This window comes from Thermobia domestica, chromosome 13 (genome assembly GCF_964235325.1).
Source record: "Thermobia domestica chromosome 13, izTheDome1.hap1.1, whole genome shotgun sequence".
In the NCBI taxonomy this organism is placed as follows: domain Eukaryota; kingdom Metazoa; phylum Arthropoda; class Insecta; order Zygentoma; family Lepismatidae; genus Thermobia; species Thermobia domestica.
In genome coordinates, this window is record NC_137466.1 from 52,243,635 (window position 1) to 52,259,926 (window position 16,292).

General features: G+C 37.4%; 1 long non-coding RNA gene across 2 annotated transcripts in view; it reads right to left on the minus strand.

Annotated features, from left to right (window-relative positions):
- The window catches only part of LOC145669193 (uncharacterized), a 283,744-nt gene that overhangs the window by 141,803 nt on the left and 125,649 nt on the right, over nt 1-16,292 (minus strand). Inside the window, exon 3 of one of the 2 annotated variants that reach the window (XR_014128165.1) lies at nt 10,029-10,203. The exons of the other annotated variant lie outside the window; for it this stretch is intronic. This is a non-coding gene — a long non-coding RNA (uncharacterized LOC145669193). Of the gene's footprint in view, nt 1-10,028; nt 10,204-16,292 lie in introns of those variants that run through there. 2 annotated transcript variants of the gene reach the window in all.

Genomic DNA, 16,292 nt, shown 5'->3' on the forward strand with positions numbered 1-16,292 from the left:
ACGTTTACACTTAGTTTTTTTTTTGTTTGTTTGTTTTTTTTACCATGCAAAACCCGTAGAAGGAAATACCTTCTCTTGGGAGTGAATTTAATTGTATAGGAAAACTAAGGATAAAGTGGAAGGGCAAAGAGGTTTTATTTCATTTATTTGATATCTTTATTTATTCATTTTATGGGGATCTTTATTCATCAATTGATTAATAATCGTCATTCAACGTATGTTCATTATTTGTCATTGTGTATGTATGATGGGATGAAGGATGCAGTGCAAATCAGACGCCACAACACAGTGATATTGGTTAGTTAGACAGATGAAGGGTTATCTTCTTGTGCCGGGGCGACTCGGCACATAATGAGAGACAGTATGATGCCCTTGTTATTGCCAATTAAGGGGCAAAAGATGGATAGATGTTGGGTGATATGCTAATAGATAGTCGTCTATGTGTTCGTCAGGATGGGAGAGAACGTACATTGTAATTAAATGCTGAAGGGGTGTAGGTTGTAGACGTGGTGAAACGTCTTGTTCAGCATCTATTCGTATACTACTGCAAAGGATGGGATGGCCTTGCCTCCAACGATTAGTGATGTATCTGGTACGCAGTTTTTTCAAATGAAGAAGATGTGGAAACGGAATACGATCATATAGTAGCCGGGTAGGACTAGGCAGTTTGATGCGATATGTCAGGCGTAATGCATGTCTTTCAATTATCTGGAGGCGGGTGTAGAATTTGTTACTGGCATTAAGCCATGCGATGTGTCCATGAAGTATAGATGGTCGCATGAAGACTTTGTAAGTATGCAACACAGTCTCTTGATGAAGGCCCCATGAAGTACCGACTAATCTCTTCAGAAGATTTAGTTTATTTTGCGCTAGAGATATGAGATGCTGAAGATGTCCACGCCATGAAAGATGGTCATCAAAGATTGCACCCGAATACCTCGCTGTACGTGTAACAGAAATGCGTGTGCCTGCTATGGTAAGATGTAAAAGAGATCTATTGCGTCGGACCCGACTGGTACGTCCTGATGGTATGATGACAAGTGCCTGTGTTTTAGTGGAGTTGATTCGGAGTCGCCAAGTATTACACCAGTCACAGAACTTATTTATTGCCTCTTGAAGTATACTATTGATATGCTGAATAGATTTCCCACAGCAAGGTAAGCAGTATCATCTTCAAAAGTAAAGGTGTGGATAGGGTCAGGAGGAACAGGCAAATCTCGAACATATAATATATATAGGAGTGGCGATAGCGCTGACCCTTGGGGTACCCAGTAAGTGGGAAAATAGGAAAAGATAAAGATGAATTAATGGAGACATATGCTATGCGATTGGTAAGATAGTGATAAATCAGTCTGATATATGCGAATGGTAGTCGTAGAAGATGAAGTTTGTAAATTAATCCACCGTGCCAAACTGAATCGAAAGCCTTTTCCAAATCAAATAACAATAAACAGGAAGGTTGGATGCTATTGAAGTGGTTGGTAAGAATAGTGGTAAGTATCAGTAGATTATCATTGAGACTGTAGTTAGGGCGAAAACCAGTTTGGTGTAGAGGAATGTGATTGTGGAAGAAGTGAGTATGTAGGCGACGAACTAATATGCGTTCAAGTATCTTTCCCAGTGTAGACGTAAGTTGTATTGGGCGGTAAGACTCTGCCTTTGTGTTATCCTTATGTGGTTTCAAAAACATTAAAACTTTTGAGGTTTTCCAAGAAGCCGGATAATCACCAGTTCGAAGTATAAGATTATATATAGCAGAAAGTAGGGGCAGAACCGCCAGTGGAGCCTCTTTAATATGTCGGTAAGTTATACCATCAAAACCAGGAGCTGTATTCTTCTTATTAGCTAAGACTGTGGTGATCTCCAAAGGTGTAATCGGATGAGTAAGAGGATGATCTGAATCCAAGTCATGCCTAGCACTAATACGAAGATGTGTTTGATGTGGATCTGTTACGTTGCTGATTCTAGTGTGTAAACGTTCAGGGGTATAGGAAATGACTGGTGTCGTAAAAATGCTTTGAAGCGATTGAGCAAATACATTAGCCTTCTCTGTGTCAGTTTGTAGCGAGATCTGATTGACGATGAGCGGGTAAGAGAGAGACGATCGTGTCCCAAACACTTAGTTTATTTTGAAATCATTTTAAAACTGACTCACGAATCTTGCTATGTGAGTTATAGGCCTACCTACATAGTAAGATTTGTATGAAATATTGTAAGGATGTATGAAATATTTTTTTCACGGTATTTTTAATACTATATAAAAATTGTTAATTTCATGTTGAAAACAGTGCCAAAACATAGAGTATTTATTAAAATTTCATAATGCCTACTTCACTTAATTCAATCGTTGACCGCTGGAAGCAGCACGTGCAATCTAAACAAACATGGCGAATCACTTATCTATGAACGAGTTTCCTGGCGTAGATCTCACAAATGGTCAACAAGAATTCCAGATCTCACTCCGTGCGATTTTTCTTGTGGGGGTACACTAAGAAAGATGTGTACAAGTCCAAACTTCGCACAGTGTGGAGTAATTGGAGACACGGTTTCTAGAGGTTATTACCAACATCCGAATTGAGTTTCTCCAGAAAAGTGTTAATTGTATCTCTGGCCAATTGGTGAAGTTGGTTAACATCACAGGTGCATATCTTGAGATTTAACATATTCTTTTTTCTTTCACATAACGAAGGACATGCACAAGTTTTTCTAATAAATAAAGAATAAATATTTCATAATTTAAAACAGTTTTAGTACCTGGCTACTTGTCACCCATTCTGTATAAATGAGATGTACTTCCTACTCTTATTATGCAAACAGCGAAGAAAAATTTAAAGGAATTATTTTTTACTACTTAAGTGGCATTGTATGGAAGAACAAATCAAAAAGTTGAGGAGGGACAGTTCGGGTTCAGGAGAGGTAAAGGCACAAGAAATGCATTTGGATTATTAAGGATGATCAGTGAAAGATTTATAGAAAAAGGGAAAGAGAAGTATGTAGTATTTATTGACCAAAAAAAGTTTTTTAACGCGTGAATTTTGAGTTGTTGGAATTTTTGAAGAGGGTTGATTTGGTAATCTGAAGGTGAAATAAAAGCAAGGATAGGAATGGCGAAAGAAACCTTAAGGAGGAAAAAAATACTATTTTCTGGGACCTTGAATAGAGAGTTGAGAAAAAAGATTCATAAAATGCTTCGTGTGGAGTATTGTGCTGTATGGGTCAGAAACATGGATATTATGCAAAAATGATGAAAAACGATTGAAAGCTTTCGAAATATGTGTGTGAAGAAGAATGGAGAGAATTAGCTTTGTCGAATGAGAGGGTGTTAGAACGGTGGGCGAGAAAAGAACAATTTTAGATATTATTAAGAAGAGGAAGAGAAACTGCTCAGGACACTGGCTAAGAAGGAACTGTATCATGAGGGACGCTTTAGATGAAAATGAAATGAAATGAAATCTTTAAGTTTTACGTCCCACGCATATGCCGGTGAGGCTAAAGGAGACGGTGATGATGAGGAATGAATGAAATGGTGGAATGAAGAAAGTGGGAGAACCCCGAGAAAACCCACGCACACAGTGTTTGTCCACCACAAAGTACACTTGACGGGGGCTGGGATCGAACCTGAGACCACAAGCACAAGAGGTGAACAGTCTACCACTGAGTCACCCCGGCCCGACGTTTTAGAGGGTATGGTGACAGGGCAAAGAGGGAGAGGGCGAAAGATACTACAATTAATGGACGATATCAAAACAGAAAAATCATACGTGAAGACGAAGGGGTTAGCGGAAGACCGTGGATTATCGAAGCTTCTCAGCTGTGGTAAATGACCTACCAATATTGACAGAATACCTGCGATGATGATGATGAAGTGACATACTTTGTCTATTTGAATTATCCACCTCCATGATGAATACATAGCCATACTCAGTGGCGTATTTAGGGGGGTGGTTTCCGGGCTTAAGCCCCCCCCCCGAAATCTTACTTAGTATAGTAAAGTAAATGAAATATCTTGCAGAATTTTCACATTTCCAGGGAAAGCCCCCCCCGAAAGTTAGCAAAGCCCCTCCCGAAACAAAATCGTAAATACGCCACTGGCCATACTATACAGAAAAAAATATTGGCCACAGGGTAAAAGATTTGATGCTTTACCAATTAAATAAAGCTGATTTTCTTTCCTTTTTTTGCATCAGAGATGGCAATACTCATAACATGCCATATTATATATAGTTAATAATTGGTATTGTGATTTACAACACGATGAATTATTATTTAAAAAATAAATACATTTAATAAAATAAAGTTCAGTTGATTATCTTATATGTAAAGACTAACAATATGTATATATATTTTTTAAAACGGAAGATAAAATTCATAGATTAGTAAACATTTATCTGTGATAAGTTTTTCTTTTCAATTATAATAGTTGAAAAACATCCATCCTTGTCTATGTACTCACGTACTTACTCAAATCATTCACGCAGCTAAAATTCTATTTAATATTCAGCTTCATGCCACCTACTCTGGCCCCACAGTACACTGTCAAATCCAACCCCTTGAAGTTTATGTCTAATATGGCGAAATTCAGCTCTAAACTTTTCTGTGTATTTATTATGACTTACAACTTACTCTTTATGAACATCCGCTCATTACTGACCCATCAAGTGATTTTCCCGCAGTTACTACAAGAAGAACGAATATCAGCTTTTGCATTGAACGAAACATATCTGGCTCCTTACCTGAATTGCTACATACCGAAATATACCATACTCCGTCACGATGCCCCTGCAGGACCACGTCTTTATGGTGGTACAGCTATCGGTATTTACAATCGCCTGTCATATCGATCCGTAACAGCACCTCATAATATTACTCTTCCTGAATATAACATAACTACAATATACTTTCGAGGCCGTACTGTCACCTTTGCTACGATCTATTTTCGTCCCGGTAAACAACTCAATTATGACTTCTTTCGCTTCATTGACTCTCACTCTAAGCATTACATTATTATGGCAGACCTAAATTTTCATAGTCGTACCGAGAGATACAAACAGCACTTTCTTGATTTTCTTCAAAATACTACTACTGGTGAATTTCATATTCTACCTAAGCCAACACGACCAGCTAGTAACAGTACTCCTGATGTTGTTATTACCTCATCTTCTCTGACTCAGTTTATCACCATCTCGATACTAGACTCCATAGGAAGTGATCATGTTCCTATTAAGTTAGAACTACGCTGCACAGCACAATCTTCATATCCATTGCCAACTAAGAAAATCTACTGTTATAATCAGGCTGATTGGGATCAATACCGCTCTGCACTTAACAATGCTATCATTCCACTCACTGTACCTAATTCCCAACATAACCTCGATTTAGTAGTCACTACACTAACTGAAGCAGTTCAAAATGCGGATGACCGCTCCATTCCTACTGCTACCGCACATCTTCATAAACCCACATTACTGCCACGATACCTTTCATTAATAACTGCGTCACGTAGAGCTTACCGAGAATACCGAACGAGCGGCAACTTGGAAGCACTTAGACTCCATCGTCAGTACCTACGCATAACACATAACTACATAGTTGCGTACAAGAAACGACAATGGATCCGTACATGTAATACTCTGGCTGCAGAAACTCATCCAAGCAAATATTGGCGTTAAGTTTCGTCAACTTACTGGCACAACTTCATCCACGCCATATCCACTCATTCAAAACAACCAAGCTCTCATTACTGACTCAGAGAAGGCAAATTCGTTCGCCCTCTTTTTTCAAGATATCTTTACTCCGTTGCCTGGGTGGCACATGCCACAACGACTTCAAACAATCATCAACCCCAAACTGATCCGACCTCAGCTCACTTACAACCGTCGGATAATCATCTTCTTGAACCAAATAATCCACTTACGCAGTCTATAACACCAGACGATATCACTACAAGTCTACAAAAGAAACGGAATACTGCACCTGGCTTTGATTGCATCACCTATGTACTCATCAAACATGCGCCTCCTTCTTTTCTTCTATTCCTCAGCCAACTTTACACTTTCATACTTCGTACTGGTTTCTTTCCACTTGATTAGAAATACTCGAAGGTTCTTTTATTTCCCAAGCCAAAGAAACCTCCATCGGATGTTCAGTCGTATAGACCAATTCATTTAACTAGCTGTCTCTGTAAAATCTTGGAACGGATTCTTGTTCGCCGACTTCATGACCACATCCGACGTCACAATCTTCTGCCTATTCATCAAGCTGGTTTCCGGCCTCATTTTAGTACTATAGATCAGCTATTACGCCTTACCACGACCGTTTATAATCAATATAACCGGGGTTTTCCTTCTTGTTTAGTCACATTTGATCTCGAGAAAACGTTTGATAAAGTTTGGCATCCTGGGCTTATTTATAAACTACATCACTATCTATTACCTATTTCCTACATACGCTTAGTCAATTCCTTCTTAACAGGACGTCTGGCATACATATCCATAAACAGCGCTCTTTCTCATCCAATCTTCTTACACTCTGGAGTACCTGAAGGTTCGTCTTTGTCGCCTCTCCTCTATCTCTTATACGTTGCCAATCTCAGATTACCAGCCAATATCCAAATTTATCAGTTTGCTGACTATACAGCTTTTCTTTCAACAGCCCGTACTATTCAGCAAATTAATCGCCTTATGCAAACTGCTATTGATAGATTTGTCGACTGGTGTAACATATGGAGACTGAGTATTAACTCTGTGAAGACACAATCAATTGTATTTTTACCAGCAGGACGACGCTCCAGAGTGTACCGTAACCCGACTTTACTACGCCTTCATGTTGAGCATACACCAGTTCCGGTTCATTCGACTCTGACTTACCTTGGTATCGTCTTTGACAGTAAACTATCTTGGATCCCACATCTTAAGAAGGTTGTCATCCAGGCTCAAAATCGACTCAATTTGCTTAAAAGGCTAGTTGGTACAAGCTGGGGCTTACAACCCTCTACGGTACTACATACCTAAAAAGCCTTCATGCGAAGTACCTTAACATATGGCCACACGGTTTGGGTCTCTGCATCTGATAAATATTATCAAAAATTGTGTATCATGAAGAGACATGCCTTACGGTTAGTGTATAGAATCAGGTTACCAAGTCCAACTAGGCTCCTGTACGATCTTATCGATTTTCCGTCCTTACTCCCACACTTGGAGCAGCTTCGAACCCGATACATTGGGCGATATCAATAAAACGGAGAAGTTACTCATTACGCCCAATTTTGAAGTAGTTACTCGCATTGGTATCAATAAAAAGAGAACTGAGCACTAGTCGTCTCGGCTGACCTCGAAGAAGCCCCGCCCTTTTGAAGTAACCACACCTCTATTCTCGAGCCGAGTAACTACTACGCGTTTGATATCAATAAAAATCAAAGACTCCTCTGTGATGCTAGTAACTTCTCCAGATTTGTGGAGCAAGCTAAATAGGTGACTCCGTGCGAAATATGGCAGAGTATATGATTGTTTTACTACGTAGAAAAACTTATAAACTGCATAGAAATGTTGGAAATGGAGATTACAAAAAGCATTGTAAGTTTATGAAAGAAAATGTAGTGATTAGCACAACATTTTTTAAGGAGAATCAACCGAAATTCGGGGTGGTGGACTACGTAATGAAAAGATGCGGGTTTTCTTCAAGGGCACCGATCCTGTGGGGGCCAGGGGGCTCGGGCCCCCCAAAGCTCATGTGGGCCCCCTATTGTATTTATGAATATACAATATTTGGCATAATTAGAGTGCAATTTGTCTTAAAATCCTGATATATATACCTTCTGCATCTGAATGCCCTCCCCCCCAAATTTACAGAGAAATCGGTGCCCTTGGTTTTCTTGCGTTACGTGAGTGATCCGGGACTCCAGGTCGGAATGTCAGGGGATTCTGGTGTGGCTCAAAGTATTGTCTATGCCTACCTGAAAATGGATTGTTTCCGGAAGTGTGCGTAATATACAAACAGCAAAGGCAAAGTGGCAAGAACAATATACATTTCCGGGTGCTATCGGAGCACTTGACTATACACAAGTGGCATTAAAGAAACCTAGTATTTTGGAGAGTAATACGTTAATAGGAAGAGCTATTTTGTTGCTAAGTGGTTAGCGTACATGCCTTTGGCATAGGAGACCCGCGTTCGATTCCCGGCAGGAGCTCATGTGGTTTGGATTCCACGTTAATCAGTGGGTTCTGTCTCATATAGGCACGCTACTGAAAAGGACGTTAAACTAATAATCAACTGAACTCAACGTTGATAGAAAGGGTGTATACATGAGAATGTATTTTGTTTATGTCAAGGCGAAAGGGGACACGTATGGTGTGGAAAATGCAATCAGATGGACGTGATTTATGACGTGGGTGGCTGGACTTTTTTAAAAAGAAAACAAAGGAGCCAAGTGTTTGATTTCGTTCTTAAAGCCAAACAATCTACAAAGACCTTGGACAACACGTGATATGCGCTTGTCGTGTTAATCTTGATATTGCTGGATTCCAATCAACATCCATCAGCTCAAATAGGTTCATTCCCATGGTTTCAGTATTACTTCTTTCCCGTTTTTTTTTTATTTTTTCTTTTTTATTTTTGTTTTATTCTCGCTCGAATATTAAAGATTCTCTTTTGAATTTGTGTCTCAGTCGTAGATGTATTTGATATTTCGTTGCATTTCACTGTAATTACCTTCAAAGTTTCGGCTTTCCTTCGTTTACTTTCTGATAGCTGTGACTTTTGAAAGTACCACTGGTAACTCTTTTAGAATATCCACAAATGCACTTTGATTGAAGCTATCGTTGCTACTTGCCCGTTTCATGGCTTTTAAGACACTACGCCACAGGTTAAAAACAACGAAATGACTGTGCGATGAATGGGAGAAATGAGTAATCACTTCTTTTATTGATACGACTTAGTGCTACGTGCAGAGGAAGCGCGAGTAAACGTTCATAAATCTGGAGCAGACTAGACCTGAGTAGTGGCTTGTTTTATTGATACGAAATTGAGGGAGGAGATTACTCCAGGTGTAGTTACTCCGATTCTCGAGCAGGACTTCTCAGGAGTAGTTACTTATTTTTATTGATATCACCCATTACTACTCGGTTTGAGTTACACCATGTAATGCTACAGGACATTATACGCTACAATAGAGATAACGATGCACCACCACGATACATCGACTCTCCGCTGCAACACTATATGACACTATATCGCCTCCAATTGGACTCTGCCACTAGAGACCCAGAGATCTTTGACATACATCATCCACGTCATCTATCACCTCATGTTTATCCATCATACGCACAGTGATTACCAACTAATATGGGCCTCCCCGGTCTTCATCAGTTCCTGAGTGGCCCCAGGAACAGAAGATAACCTGCATCTGTCCACTAACAAAACCTCGTGATGTGGCGACTAGTGCAATTCATTCATTATCATTTCATCATATCGTCCTTTCAGTTAATATATTATGTTTTCTGCTTCGTCACCGCTTTTTCCCTTTATTAGCCTATATGCATATATATAATATTGTTCTATTTTTCACTTATTTTCTCATTGTGCACCTATCATCTTATATATTCGTTTTGTGCACCTTTTGTTATTATTGTTATTGTTTAGTTATCGTTCCCTTGATTAATCATTATCAGTATTGAATGTATGTATAAATTATTTAATTATTAATGAATAAAGAAAAATCCCATAGACCCACTATAATATTATAAAGTCCAAAATGCATATAAATCACTTCCCCGAAGAAACAGCAAAACCCTTTAACCGGGTAAACGGCAAATATATATATATATATATATATATATATATATATATATATATGGCAAAAAAAAAAATAGTTGAATTACGTTTACTTGAATCACTGTCAGCTTTATATTGGTATTCTCACAACAGTTTTTTTTTTCTACCTTATGAATAGAACCAAAATAACCTTTCTACCTTTTCTACCAAAATAATGACATTCCTACAGCTATATAAAGAATCTACTCACATAAGCTCCTACCAGCCAGTCAGTTTCACAAATATCTTCAGCAAAACACTGGAACGAAGTCTGGTCGATCACCCTTATCTACTTACTTATTTTGGTAATCGTTCGGCTTTTGAGGTTCGGCTCTTAAGTCTAGCCTAGGAGTTGAGCGATTGTAACGAAACTTGCAGGATTCAATTATCTTCGCCCTACGATTTAAAAAAAAAAAAAAAGAAAGAAAGAAAGAAAGAAAGAAAGAAAAAGAAAAAGAAAAAAACTACTTGCACAAAGGGAAACGGGTGGATGACTAAAAAAAAAGTCCATTTTGGATAAAATTTATTCTATCTAACGTTCTAAAACAAATATTTTTCATTTATTTCTATCCCACTTAGAGTGAGCAAAGGGGGCATATTCCCCCATAAAATCATATGGTTCAGCTCTTTGGTCTACAATTAAAACGCGAAAAAATAACATTTTCTATTTGCTAGCACAAAGGGGGACGGGGGCATGACTTATCCAAATTGGATAAAACTTTCATAATTTATTCTACCTACCGTCCTGGGAACAGAAATATTTTTTTTTAATTTTTCTATCCCTATTTAGATGGAGCAGACATTTCTTGTAGGCTATATCCCAGAGCCGAACTATAGGATTTTATGAGGAAATATGCTCCCTCTGCGCTCTCAAAATGAGAATTTACAAAATTGAAAACTTATTTCTGTTCCCAGGACGTTACATGAAATAAATTTTGCTAGTTTTATCCCATTTGTACAATTTTTGATTGTCATGCACCCGTTTCCCTTTATGTGTGCAAACATAAAGTGTTATTTTTCTCACATTTTAATTGTAAACCAAAGAGCTGAACCATATGGTTTTATGGGGGAATATGCCCCTGTGCTTCCTCTAACTGGGATAGAAAAAATAAAAAATATTTCTGTTTTTAGAACGTTAGGTAGAATAAATTTTGCAAATTTTATCCAAAATGGACATTTTTTTAGTCATCCCCCCGTTCCCCTTTGTTTGTGCAAGTAGAGGTTTTTTTTTTTTTTTATGTTTTAATCGTAGGCCGAAGATAATTGAATCCTGCAAGTTTCGTTACAATCGCTTAACTCCTTTTAGGCTAGACTTAATAACCGAACCATAGAATTTTATATGGGGCGAATATGTCCCTCTCTGCTTGTAAACAGTGATAGAAGAAAATTTTAAAGTAATTTCTGTTCCCAGGACGTTAGGTAAAATAAATTTTGCAAGTTTTATCTAATTTGTACAATTTTTGAGGGTCATGCCCCCGTCCTCCTTTGTGTGTGCAAATAGAAAAATGTTACTTTTTTGCGTTTTAATCGTAGGTCGGAAACTCATATGTTTCGGATTCCACCTTAAGCTGTAGGTTCACGTCTCATATAGCCCCGCTGCTGAATGGGACGCTATACTCAAAATCAAATCAAATTAAATTACTTTTAATATTATTTTTAAAAGAACAAAAAATTAGAGAAAAAATCAGTAAAATAAAACCATTAAAATTCCATTTCATTTCAAAGAAAATACTAGAATAGTTCTCCATATAAGTGAATGGGTTAAGATCAAAGATGGCGCACGTACTCAACATTCGCAAGATCTACTTCCATGCCAAATTTGGCCAAAATCGGATAGGACGAGTTCTCATCTTTAATGGCCAATAATTCGGCCACGAAGAAGTCTGCACAGAGGAAAGCGTTTCAAATACATACTAAGTATATCAAGTCGCATATCAAGTTCGATTAACATCGGATCGTGTGGAATATGGAGACTGTCATTATGATCGATTTTTCTTTTCTTTTTAAAGAGAAAAATGAAATGAAGGACAAATATTTTTAATAATAATAATTATATATATATATATATATATATATATATATATATATATATATATATATATATATATATATATATATATATATATATATATATATATATATATATATATATATATATATATATATATATATATATGGAGTATAGTCTCAAAAAGTTTTTGTTCTCCTTCTATTGCTGAGATGTAGTTATATGGATGTCCACCAGGAGGCAATTTCTTCGTTCTGTGTGCTTGATTTTCATGTGACTAAGTCCGTTTTGCAAGATCAGCGGCATATCTGTGGAAAATTTAGGGTATTTGTGCCTAGCCACTTGATACAACTGCGGTTGAACTGCATGAGTGCATCACTGCAGCTGTGGCCGATATCGACCATGACTTGCTACAAAGAGTGTGGCAGGAACTTTATCATAGACTAGATGTTTGTCGTGTAAATCGTGTGACTCGTGGATCGCATGTTGAACATTTATAATCTGTGAAAAAAAAAACTTTTTGTGTTGATAAATCGGGAATAATTTAGTTTCCGGGGGTGGGGTGTAATCAGCAACGAAACATATACAATCTATATATTATTCGATTCAGCTTGACAAAACAAATCGATCGATACCAAATTTAACTACTTCCGGTTGACCACTTCCGATTTAATTAGCTTAATTTAGTTCCCGGAGGTGGGGTATAATCAGCAACGAAATATATACAATCTATATATATATCAATCGATTCAGCTTGACAAAATAAATCGATCGAAACCAATTTTAACTACTTCCGGTTAATCACATCCGGTTTTAATTAGCCTAATTTAGTTTCCGGGGGTGGGGTATAATCAGCAACGAAACATATACAATCTATATATCAATCAATCTAGCTTGACAAAACAAATCGATCGATACCAAATTTAACTATTCCGGTTGACCACTTCCGGTTTAATTAGCCTAATTTAGTTCCCGGAGGTGGGGTATAATCAACAACGAAATATATACAATCTATATATCAATCGATTCAGCTTGACAAAATAAATCGATCGATACCAAATTTAACTACTTCCGGTTAACCACTTCCGGTTTACTGAGCCTAATTTAGTTTCCGGGGGGTGGGGTATAATCAGAAACGAAACATATACAATCTATATATTATTCGATTCAGCTTGACAAAACAAATCGATCGATACTAAATTTAACTACTTCCGGTTGACCACTTCCGGCTTAATTAGCTTAATTTAGTTTCCGGAGGTAGGGTATAATCACCAACGAAATATATACAATTTTTATATATATCAATCCATTCAGCTTGACAAAACAACTCGATCGATACCAAATTTACCTACTTCGGGTTAACCACTTCCGGTTTAATTAGCCTAATTTAGTGTCCGGGGGTGGGGTATAATCAGCAACGAAACATATACAATCTATATATCAATCGATTCAGCTTGACAAAACAAATCGATCGATACCAAATTTAACTACTTCCGGTTAACTGCTTCCGGTTTACTGAGCCTAATTTAGTTTCTGGGGGTGAGGTATAATCAGCAACGAAACATATACAATCTATATATCAATCGATTCAGCTTGACAAAACAAATCGATCGATACCAAATTTAACTACTTCCGGTTGACCACTTCCGGTTTAATTAGCTTAATTTAGTTTCCGGAGGTAGGGTATAATCAGCAACGAAATATATACAATATATATATATATATATATATATATATATATATATATATATATATATATATATCAATCGATTCAGCTTGACAAAGCAAATCGATCGATACCAAATTTAACTACTTCCGGTTTAAGTAGCCCAATTTATTTTCCGGGGGTGGGGTATAATCAGCAACGAAACATATACAATATAGATATCAATCGATTCAGCTTAACAAAACAAATCTATCGATACCAAATTTAACTTCTTCCGGTTAACCACTTCCGGTTTAATTAGTCTAATTTAGTTTCTGGGGATGGGGTATAATCAGCAACGAAACATATGCAATCTATATATCAATCGATTCAGCTTGACAAAACAAATCTATCGAAACCAATTTTAACTACTTTCGGTTAACCACTTCCGGTTTAGTTAGCCTAATTTAGTTTCCGGGGGTGGGGTGTAATCAGCAACGAAACATTTATAATCTATATATCAATCGTCAGCTTGACAAAACAAATCGATCGATACTAAATTAGCTACTTCCGGTTAACCACTTCCGGTTTGATTAGCCTAATTTAGTTTCCGGGGGTGGGGTAAAATCAGCAACGAAACATATACAATCTATATATCAATCGATTCAGCTTGACAAAACAAGTCGATCGACACCAAATTTAACTACTTCCAGTTTAATTAGCCTAATTTAGTTTCCGGAGGTGGGGTATAATCAGCAACGAAACATATACAATATAGATATCAATCGATTCAGCTTAACAAAACAAATCGATCGATACCAAATTTAACTACTTCCGGTTAACCAGTGCTCGTTTACTAAGCCTAATTTAGTTTCTGGGGTCGGGTTATGGAAATGTCAAAATTCAAGGAATTCTTTCAATAAAGTGGATACTTTCAAATATGTAACATACGAGCACAAGATGTGCTAGGCACGTGTCATTTAGGTGTCTCAGCAACTTTTTAGGTACCCGGTATTCATGTGTTAAGTATGTACTTCAGCTAGCTAAAGTTTTAGGTGCTTGTTACACCTAATTGATATTTGCGACCATGTACCACAAATGTAGCATTTATATACCTGGCTCTGTTTATCACTGTGATAATCATTTGTTTTTATATCGTCACTTGGGACACATATCTTTTATGTTCGAGGTACTTACCTTAGGTGCATACTTTTTGAGATACTTATGACATAATTGATATCTGCAGCGACACACGAATGACAGTCAGCTCTTCGCATTTGCTCATGCACAGAACCATGTAACGGTTTCTCGTGCTTTTTGTTCCACTCTCTGTCCTAGTACACAATCGCTTAGAAAAAAGTAGCAACATATGCATGAAATTTGGGAGATAAATGTAGAAGAAAGAAATGACATAACTGATGAATAAAAATTAAGATGAATCTTTCATACATATGTGAACAGTTAATTATTTTCGTAGTTAGGGATAAAGAATTGTTTTTTTTAGATGCCAACTGTCGCCGGTCATTTGAAAGTGAAAATGGAAGAACCATGAAATAAAGTGAAAAGAAGCGGGTCATTTTGTTATAAAATTACATGGCGAGCGGATTTTATCTGATCCCAAATGGTTATCGTCGAATATACAGAGTTACAACAACACTCTGATTAGCCAAATTAAAAAGACCTCAAGGATTTATCCCTCTACAAGCAACATTTTCCCCCATCGACTTCGTGGCCATGTCGGAAGAGAACGCGCTTAGTAATCAAATGGTTGGTGATTCACGCCCACCCTGAGGCACATTTTTTTTAGTTGGTTAAAGTGTTTTTTAGACTCACCTTAATGTAAACATATTACGCATATAGGCGATTTAACATATTTTGGGTGAATAATTATGTGGTTCATTAATGCTTGCGGCATGGGGAACCTACTTGGAACATACTAGGTAAGTTTCCCAGGTACATATGAGGCATGTGCTTAGAGGCGGACATAGACTGTGATTATCACTTGCCATCCATGTGGTTTCTCTCTCACAGGTACATAAGGCACATACTGGGCACATTTCCATGTACCTGAGGGAACATGATAGGCATATCCCTGCTATATAATTGTGCTGTTAGGGTAGGATCAATATTAACAGACCGAAACGATATCTACGAAGAAATAAGATCTCGACTGAAAGCAGGGAATTTGTGTTATTATTCAGATCAGAATCTTTTATCTTCAAGAATTCTGTAGTAGATAATAAATCCTGTTGTACTGTATGGTTTTGAAACTGGTCGCTTACTCTGAGAGAAGAACACAGACAGAGTATTGGAGAATAAAATCCCTAGGTGAATATTCGGTTCCAAGAACGACAGGAATGGGAAATGGCGGAAATTTCATAACGAAGAACTGCATAACTTATATTGTTTACCGAACATTGTTAAAGTTATGAAATCTAGGTAGCTCAATTGGGCAGGTCATGTAGCCAGAATGGAAGAAAGTAGGAGTAGTTTGAAAGTTTTGACTGGAAATCCAATTGGAGAAAGACCAATAGGAAGATCCTAGGTGAAGATAGGAGGACAATATTAAGACGGATCTCGCAAGATTGGAGTATAAAGTAGAAACTGGATCCTGTTGTCTAAGGAGAGAAGTGAATGGAGAGTTTTTGTGAATGTAGCATTCAACTTTTAGCCTTTATAGTCCATAGAGTTAGTTAGTTAGCACGCCTTCTTGCTTAAGAACAAAACAGAAACATGAAAAAGCATTACATGAACAGAGAACATTAAGAATTTCGATGTTTTTATTTCGGTTATGTAGTTACATCTACGTAAAGTTAGCTCTTGCTTTCAAAT